This window comes from Ammospiza nelsoni, chromosome 7 (genome assembly GCF_027579445.1).
Source record: "Ammospiza nelsoni isolate bAmmNel1 chromosome 7, bAmmNel1.pri, whole genome shotgun sequence".
NCBI lineage: Eukaryota > Metazoa > Chordata > Aves > Passeriformes > Passerellidae > Ammospiza > Ammospiza nelsoni.
Window position 1 is genome coordinate 29,163,965 of NC_080639.1, and position 8,460 is coordinate 29,172,424.

Consider the following 8,460-nt stretch of genomic DNA (forward strand, 5'->3'; position numbering starts at 1 on the left):
ATGCACTGTTTGTTTGTGCTGAACCAGTTAGCAGGAGAGAAAGGCTCAGATAGGATTTTTAGACTAGGCTGGTGAAAAATGTTTCACTCTCCAACAGAGTTAATTTGAAAGGATTATTTCTCTGCTACAGTCTGAGAGAGCAATGTTGCCAGATGTCATGAATCTAAAATGCTTTATCTAAATCATAAGGTACTGCCTGAAATCATGTGTACTTTAGGTACCACACAGCCTCTTTCTGTCCTTTTCCTGAAGTTTAGGTGTAAAGCTCAGAGGTACTACTGAAGCAACCCCAGAAAACTCTATGGAGACTGAAACTTCTTGAACTGGAGCAAAGCAGAAGTAACTCCATCAGTCAGCTCTTCAGTACTGACGTTTATCTCATTTATGCTGGCTAAGGATCCAACTCTACTATCTACAGATTGAAAGATGCTAAAAAAAGGACTATTTCTATATGCTCTACCAAATATAAAATATGTGAGTGAAACGTAGGCAGAGATTCATCTCACCCTACTTTATTCACCTAGCTAAGCTAGGCTGCAAGGCCTTGGTACGTCAGCAGGAGGAGATGAGCAGTCCCAAAGGTCACCTCTTGTCACCCATGGGAAGGCCCTTCTGGTGAGTCACCCTCTGGAGATGCTCATCTCCTTCCTCCACTACACAACAAAACTGGGTTATGACAGACTGTCCCAATCAGTTGTAACAAAATAATCTGATAGCTACATGAAATACTGATCCTCCCCTTTTTGTCCCCCACTATTTTTGTGCCAGCATAAATCCACTGATTTCTGCAAGGTTATTCACACTCAAATCCATCCAGCCATAATACTGTCCATAAAGTCATGTTCACCTGGACTGAAAGCTGCTGAGGACACTGATTTCAGTTGTCCTAACTTCCCTCGAAAAGGTGCCCAAAATGCAAGAGACTCACAGATCATCCTTTATATAAGGCCTTTCATTACTTTCATCCAGGTTTTACCTCAACAAGAAGTTTGGTTTGACACCAGACAACTCTACCACAAAATCACTGAGAAATATAAAATACTGTAACAGCCCCTCACCATAGGGTGAATTGTCCTGGATGTGAAGCATTCACATCCAGATATTGTTCACACTTCACTGCATCACTTACAGTGAATTTTGCTGAAGTTTTTGAGAGTTAATAAGCTGCCTGCTTCTCTTTCAGTGTTCAACAGTGTCAAGTCTGTATAGAGAGAGGTATAGAAACAGTATCTGATCTAAAGCTAGAAACTAAAGAGCTTATATCCCTCATCTGGTGAAGAATCCAGTAAGCCTCTTAGGCATGTAGTTGAAACCATAGTAAGGACAGTATAACCTCTCCTAGAATTGAAGGATCAGAAATAAAGTAAGAAACAAGAGGTAAACGAGTTGCTATAGTATGCTTGGGGAGAGCTTTAATCAAAGGTGCTGGTAATAATTGGGAAGGTCCTGCAGCACTCACTTCATACAGGGAATGGCCTGGGACTGTGCCCAGTCTGGACTCACTTGGGGCTGATTCCACCTTGAGCACCTCTCTCTTCCCCATCTGCAAAATGGTGATAACTCCTTATGAATAAAAATCAGTATATGGGAGCTAAGCCTTATCCTTCATGGCTTCAGGCAGGCAGCACCCTGGGGAAATCAGTGTGGGATTTTCCAGGCGAAAGGTTTGAGGGCAGAGCCCAAAGCTGTGGGACAAAGCCTGCAAAAGGAGGAAGGGGTGACCCAAGCACCATGCCCTTCACATATCTCCTGAGTGGTGCAAAGTATTTCACAAGTTTGTTGCTGCAAAGCAAAGCCAAGAGATATTGCTCCTCTACAAACACAGACATTTCATCAGAGGACATCAAAACAAGTTTTGCCTTTGTTTTGCCCTTCATAACTTAAAAAGGCATCTCCCAAACAAACAAATTCCCTTCTTGTTTCATTGTCTCCAGACATGCAGCTTCACCTGGAGCCAGTCTCTGCAGCAGCTACCATTTTGCTCCAATATGGTAAACATCCTTTCTTCCCTTCCCCCTCCTCTCCCCTTTTCTACCTGAGGAATTCAGCTGCTTGCAGAAAAACTTGGGAAGAGAGAAATGGAATAAAATGTTGGCTTCTATGGCCCAGAAATAAGAACTGAAAAAAAAGTGAAACCTTATGCCTTGTCCCCAGTGGCTCAGGGACTTGGAGCCATATCAAGGCCATGAAAACAGAATATTGCTCTTTGTTTACTAAAAACAAATAAATAAATGACTACTCACTCCTGCCCTTTGGGATATGTTTTCTAAGGGGGAAGAAATTCCCTGTGGAGTTTATTATGTGTAGAAGGGATGTGTGCCTCCCAGGGAAAAGCAGTGGGGGTAGTTTTTCCCTTGGTGATTTCTTTCCCGCCTTTATATCACTTTTTTATTAATTTTTACAAGTCTCACTCTCCTCCCTTCTGCAATAAGCGAAGCTGCACAAAGGAACATGCAGGTAATTCAGCCACTCAAAACTACACAGCATCTCCTTTCCTATATAAACAATCAGTGTGTGGCCTGGGTTTCATTTGCAACTGTAAATGAAACAGGCCTACAACTGTGTTCATAATCCTCCTTAATTGAATTTCTGTGACAAAACCCAGACAAAATTATTACCCTCAAGTTAACAGTTTGTGCGAAGTAGCCAAGGGTTCCTGGGAAGCTTTAAAACAAATGCAGGACAAAACTGGATCCCACAAAGCAGCTCTTTGGTGTTGGTACCATTTGTTTGAAGCAGGGGAGGTTTCCCTGGAGGAACAAGGTCATTTTAATATGAAGGACAGGCCAGGAATTCAACTCAGGCCAAAATAAAAAGTGAGAATTAAATAAGCTGTGGACGAGCTTGGATGTAAACCAGCACATGCTGTTCACACCACAGCTACTGGAAGGAGGTATTGGGCTGTCCTGGCTGTTTGAAGGACAGCATCATTCACAACTGGTGTGGCTCATGGGACAGTTTCACAAATCCAGAAGGACTTTAAGCAACTGTCAGGTTTGTGTTGAAGTTCACACCCCATTGAAAGGGTATCTCCTTTAAAGCTTGCATGTAATAATTTCCTTCAACTAGATCATCAGTTCTGTGGTAAATAAGCAGAGACTTAGTAATGATGTCAGACTGCTGGTAAAATTTCTAAACTTACTTCTAAAATGTGAGAACCACTGCTGAATGAAAGCAGCAATGCAAAAAGGGCGCTGTCCTGCAGGGCACTCCCACAGTTTGCAGAAGAAAAGAATTAAAGCCTTTCCTGTTACCCAAATTTAGTGTTTGTTTTTCTTTAGATGATACAGATGTTTTCTTGACAAATTGGGCAAAGTTGATGGGAACAGAGACGTCTGTTTGCAACAGCTAATTTTGTGTGTCATTGCCATGTACTTGGATAAACATTCAATATTTTACCCCAAAGTACCATGTTTAAGTCATTTCTGTATCAACTGGTAACTAAAGCAAACGAGCAAAGTTATTAAGGATCAAAGCAGGCTCTCTATGCTTCAGTTTACAGAGCTGATCAGAGCAGGGAAAATCATGTCATCCCAAGGCAGTGCCTGCCTGGGTTACTGCCCCACATGCTCACAGAAGTCAATAACCTTTGCATTTTAAGCAGAAGGCAAGGCTACGAGGGAATGGGGAAGGCTGAGGTAATGGAAATAGAAATCCTACAACTCCTCAGTATGCGCCCATGTCTTGTGTGTTACCCAGCCCTTCTTTGCAGGCAGAGCTGATGGAAATTTAGGGGTAGAGGAGGCTGGCAGAGCCTCATGTTAAAATTTCCTCCAAGTAAAATATTGCTATAGGTGATTAAATGAGCATTCCAGTTCAGAGACAGGCAGGCAGAGACCAGAACTCATTTCCACAGACCTCTGTGCCACTGCAGGGTGGTGGGTCTCTGTCCCCACCCTCACTTGCAAGGCACAGCTGACATAATGAGGGACCTCAGAAGAGTTTCCAGGAGACATGTCCACTCCCAGAGATCCAGAGGGGTGACAATCGGGTGCTACTGCTTTCTTCAGTGCCTCTGCTGTGCCAAACGTTTCAGCAGTTGCATTAATACCTGGCTTTGAGAGATTGCTCATTAGCCCTTGGGTCCTGTGCCACTTTAAGCAACCTTTTCAGAACAACTTTTTTATAGTTTGTGTGCTCTGTTTTTCCTCAGGCCACAAGTTAAACACACTGAACAACACTGGAGAAAGAAATAAACACCGAGTCAGAAACAAAAAGATGCATACATACATGCCTAATATCCTCCCCATACACACACACATACACAATCAGGGCCAGAGATCAATGTTTTCAGGAAAAGGCATGAGGGAACAAATTATCACAGTGCTTTGTCAGTGGCGGCAAAGGAAAGAAAAAGGAACATTCAAAAGGGTGATGAAATGTTTCAAGAAAAAGCAATATATTTTTATGTACTTGTAAAATCCATTGGCAATGACTTTTCTGGTTAATTGGTTCCATCTTATTAAGCTAAAAATGTATTTGTAAAATCCAGACATATTCAAGCATAAGTCCAATTTCTTCACCAAAAGCCAATACACCATTTCAAAAAAGAAAATTCAGCAATACAAACCATTTTCCATTAGCCTGAAATCACAGCACTCATATTGGGAAGAGAAATGGATAGAGTGCTTGACTTCTCTAAAAGGCACTTTGGAGCAATCACGTAACTCATTCACCCCAAAACTGCTGTCCTCTTTCTCCCTGGCCGTGTGAAAATGGATGAATATTTTGGCCCAATTATGCAGTGATTTATAAACTAACATTCTGCTATTTTTCCTTGCACTTGTCATGTTCGACTTTTTCCCCTTTATTAAACCACTCTTCTTCCCATTAAATAGTCCCTCTGTCTCACTTGCCAAAGAACTGCCAATGGGCCCCTGATTTTACAGAAGAATAGACTCAGCTTTACCAATGGAAAAGGGCCTTTAATGTACCATGGACACAGCACAGTGAAGCATGGAAATTTGCCTGTGTTAATGATGCTACTTCACAATGATCAGGAAAACAAAAATCTCTAATAGCTAAATGACACCCAGTCCTTCTGCAGCCTGTTGAATTCAAAATCAGTGGGAGCAAAACCCAACATCCTTTAGGAGATGAGCTAAAAGTGGTTGCAGTTTTTCTTTTCTTTATCCTCAAATTCCTGATTGGCATTGAATCACTAAAATGGGTGATTTGGTGCTGGGAGCAGGACAAAAAAAGCCCAAACCAAGTGTTTCAAAATGTTTTAGCAGCTCAAAAGCAAGTGGAGAAAAATTTATGAACATTTATGTAAATATTTTTGGACATACATTACACTGGCATGATTTTGTGCAAAATACCACTACAAAACAGGACTAAAGTATAATTCATAATTTTCTCTTTTTTAGGTGAAATGAGGAAGCCATTACTGTGGGAAGGACAGAGCAGCAATCTGCATGTGCCATTGCTTACTTCTGAAGATACTCCAGCTCCACAAAGCTCTGAGCCCTTGAGTGCTAAATTAACCCCAAGAAATGTCTTCAGCCACAGTTCTCAGCAGAAAGATTCTTAGACCTGGGTTCCCTGGGCTGCTGGCTGGGCAAAGCACTGATTGCTTTGGCCAGTCAAAGAATCACTGCTCCAAAAGTCAATCTTCAAATACAGCACATTAAGCTACTCCTTGGAGAAACTCTGCTCTCATGTTTGGCCAAACACAACAGGCAGACCAGCACCAGCTTTGATGACATTATTTGGAGTGCACAAGAAGGGAACCAGAGATCATATGGTGCATGTTTGGTAATCCTTCGGCACCACTGAAAGGTTGGAGAATAGACTCAAACACAGGTTTATGAAAAAAAGATGAACAATATTTACAATATTGCTCATATAAGTTTCCAGGGACGGAGGGAGTGATTTGTCATCTAGTTCCAGTTCTGTAGATTTTGTAGCTGTCAGATTGGCACACTCCACATGTTCCCTGTCCAAAACTTTCTGGTACAACTGTGCAAAACAGGAGCAGGACTTGAATTCAAGAGTGGCTGAGAATATAGAACCAAGCCATTTCAGTTTTATCTCCATTTCATTTCACAGACTCACACAGAATCATTTAAGTTGAAAAAGACCTCTCAGATCATCGAGTCCAACCTGTGACTGACCTCCAACTTGTCAACCAGACTATGGCACTGAGGGCCACATCCAGTCATTTCTTGAAGTCCTATAGAGATGGTGACTCCACCACCTCCACGGGCAGCCCCTTCCAATGCAATCCTTGTCCAGGCATTTTTCAATCCATCATGTTCATTACTTAATAAACCCTGAGCTAAGCAAAGCCTTGGGCCCCTCAGTGATCACATCAAGGGAGGCTGCAGATCATCCTTCCTCTGCCCTTATCTAAAGCAACAACAACACAATAAAATGCCATGTGAGCAGAAAGGCCGGAGGAGCTCACACAGCAAAGTTTCTTTCTTGGTGTCTCTCTTGATATCAAACTGCTCCTGTGAACAGAACTGCTCATCTATGGGATTGCCAACACCTAGAGATGGTGCAAGGTGCTTGTCATAGCAACTTAAGTATTATCCATGATTGTCCCTCTAGATTTTTCAAGATGGGTGCACAGGCAAAATCATTATATCCATTAATTTTAAAGTAGTGATACCTCTTTTGCTTGCTACTTGCCAGGCAAGTATAACCACCAAGGTGTGCAGCTATTAAATGCCAACCACAGTTCCTATCACCCTTTTTTGTTTTTCATCTTCCTTTCACTGTGCATTTTCCTCAAGATCTTTCTTCCTTGATCTTCTTGAGGAAAATGGCCTCCTTTATTGATTAAATTACAAATTCCAGTGCCAGATGATTGAGTTATATGATAACACCTGATGAAAGACAATTGAAATAAATGGGAAAAATTAGCACTCTCTTTATTACAAAAGGTTTGGATGTTGAGTGGCTGACTGAATTAAATGGAGATTGAGCAGATCAGAGAGAATTGATTAGGAAAAACAATGCAGAATTCAGAAAAGAGATACCAAAATTAGCACCTTACTAATTCACCTTTGAAAAAAGATAGAAAAAAGTGAGAAGGAGAAGGAAACTGTATCCTTTTCATGCATTCACAACCAGGAATTGCCCAAAAGCAATCTCTGTGATTGCTTATATCAATGTGAGATATTTCTATGATAAGACTTTTAGGATACTGAAATCTGACATCAAGTTACCAAAGGCCAACAAATACATGACCAGGTCAGCAGCCTCCAGGGTTCATTTGTTCAGTTTCTAGTAGGCTTTTTTAATTAGCATCACAAGCACAGGAAGGTTCTGTGCCTGGGAACCAATGGCATGCCAGCTTTTGGTAAAGTATCACTGCACTTTATTCACTGCTCACTGCTAATGAGATATTTTTAATTTTGCCTGTTTGTGACATTTCCTGCAATACTGGCAGATGTCTTGGGCTTTCTTCCTGCAGATTAGGCAACCATTACTGGAGTTTTTAGATTAAACGAGAAGCTGATAAAGCAAAGCATCTAAAATGGCATGATTGACTTGGAAACCATGTCTGCTCTCAGTGACTTCCCTGCAAGCTTGTTGAGAGGTAGACAGGGTCTAGCAAAGATAAGTTCTAGCAAAACTCTGGGAAGAGTATAAACACAGCTCTAAAACAAGGGCTTGAAAACATGATATTATTTACTTACAGCTTCTGCATTACTGAAGTGTCATATTCGAAGTCATGCTCCAGGGAGAATCTTAAGTGACCTGTGGAAACACCAGAAAACCAGTTTTTAGTGGATATCTCTAACTATGCCTTCTAACAGATACGGGAGAATTTTGACATTGTTTGGAAATCAAATGTAATGTAAATATTATTTAAGTTTAACCACAAAGCAATGTAAAAATTTTTCCTTAATGCTTACCTGAAGGTTGCTTCAAAACTAGCTTTAGCTGCTATTATTTGCTTCCTGCAAAAAATCCTAGCCCACAGATTGGGTAGCAGAAAATGTTTGTGGAAACAATAAATATTTTAACACAATCAATCCTTCTGAGAAATTTTGCAGCCCTCTCTGAACTTTTCATAATCCTAAATGCTTCATCCTCAGAGAAGAGATGAGGAATCACTCTTGTCCCAGTTTCCAAGTGGGAGATTTGCACCAGTGAGAAACATAAGCTGTGAACTCATATCTTACTCCTCACTGCAATGTTCTCTTTGGGAACACTCCTGTCCCCACTATCCATCACCTACCTCACCATTCACTCCTGCTGGAGTTCACTGCACCTTCCATTCTGTCAGTTGAACTACAGATGTGCTCAGGTTAGTCAAGAATTATTTGAATTGCTCAAGTAAATGCAGGAGCTGCAGGCAGATGATGTGTGAGTGCAGCCTACACTTTGCTCCCAGACTCACAGCAGGCGTGGCAGGGCAGAGAGCCTCTACACTGGCTGTGAGCCATAAATCCCCTCTTTGAAACACCAAAAGCAAAGCTCAGAATGAACACATTTGCTCAAGAA

At 41.4% G+C, this 8,460-nt stretch overlaps 1 protein-coding gene across 1 annotated transcript in view; it reads right to left on the bottom strand.

Moving 5' to 3' along the window:
* SEMA5B (semaphorin 5B) overlaps positions 1-7,711 on the bottom strand; it is a 179,212-nt gene extending 171,501 nt beyond the window's left edge. Inside the window, exon 1 of the mRNA XM_059476326.1 lies at positions 7,650-7,711. The gene's annotated coding sequence lies outside the window, so the exon portion shown is untranslated. The remainder of the gene's footprint in view (positions 1-7,649) is intronic.
* Positions 7,712-8,460: the final 749 nt, after the last annotated feature.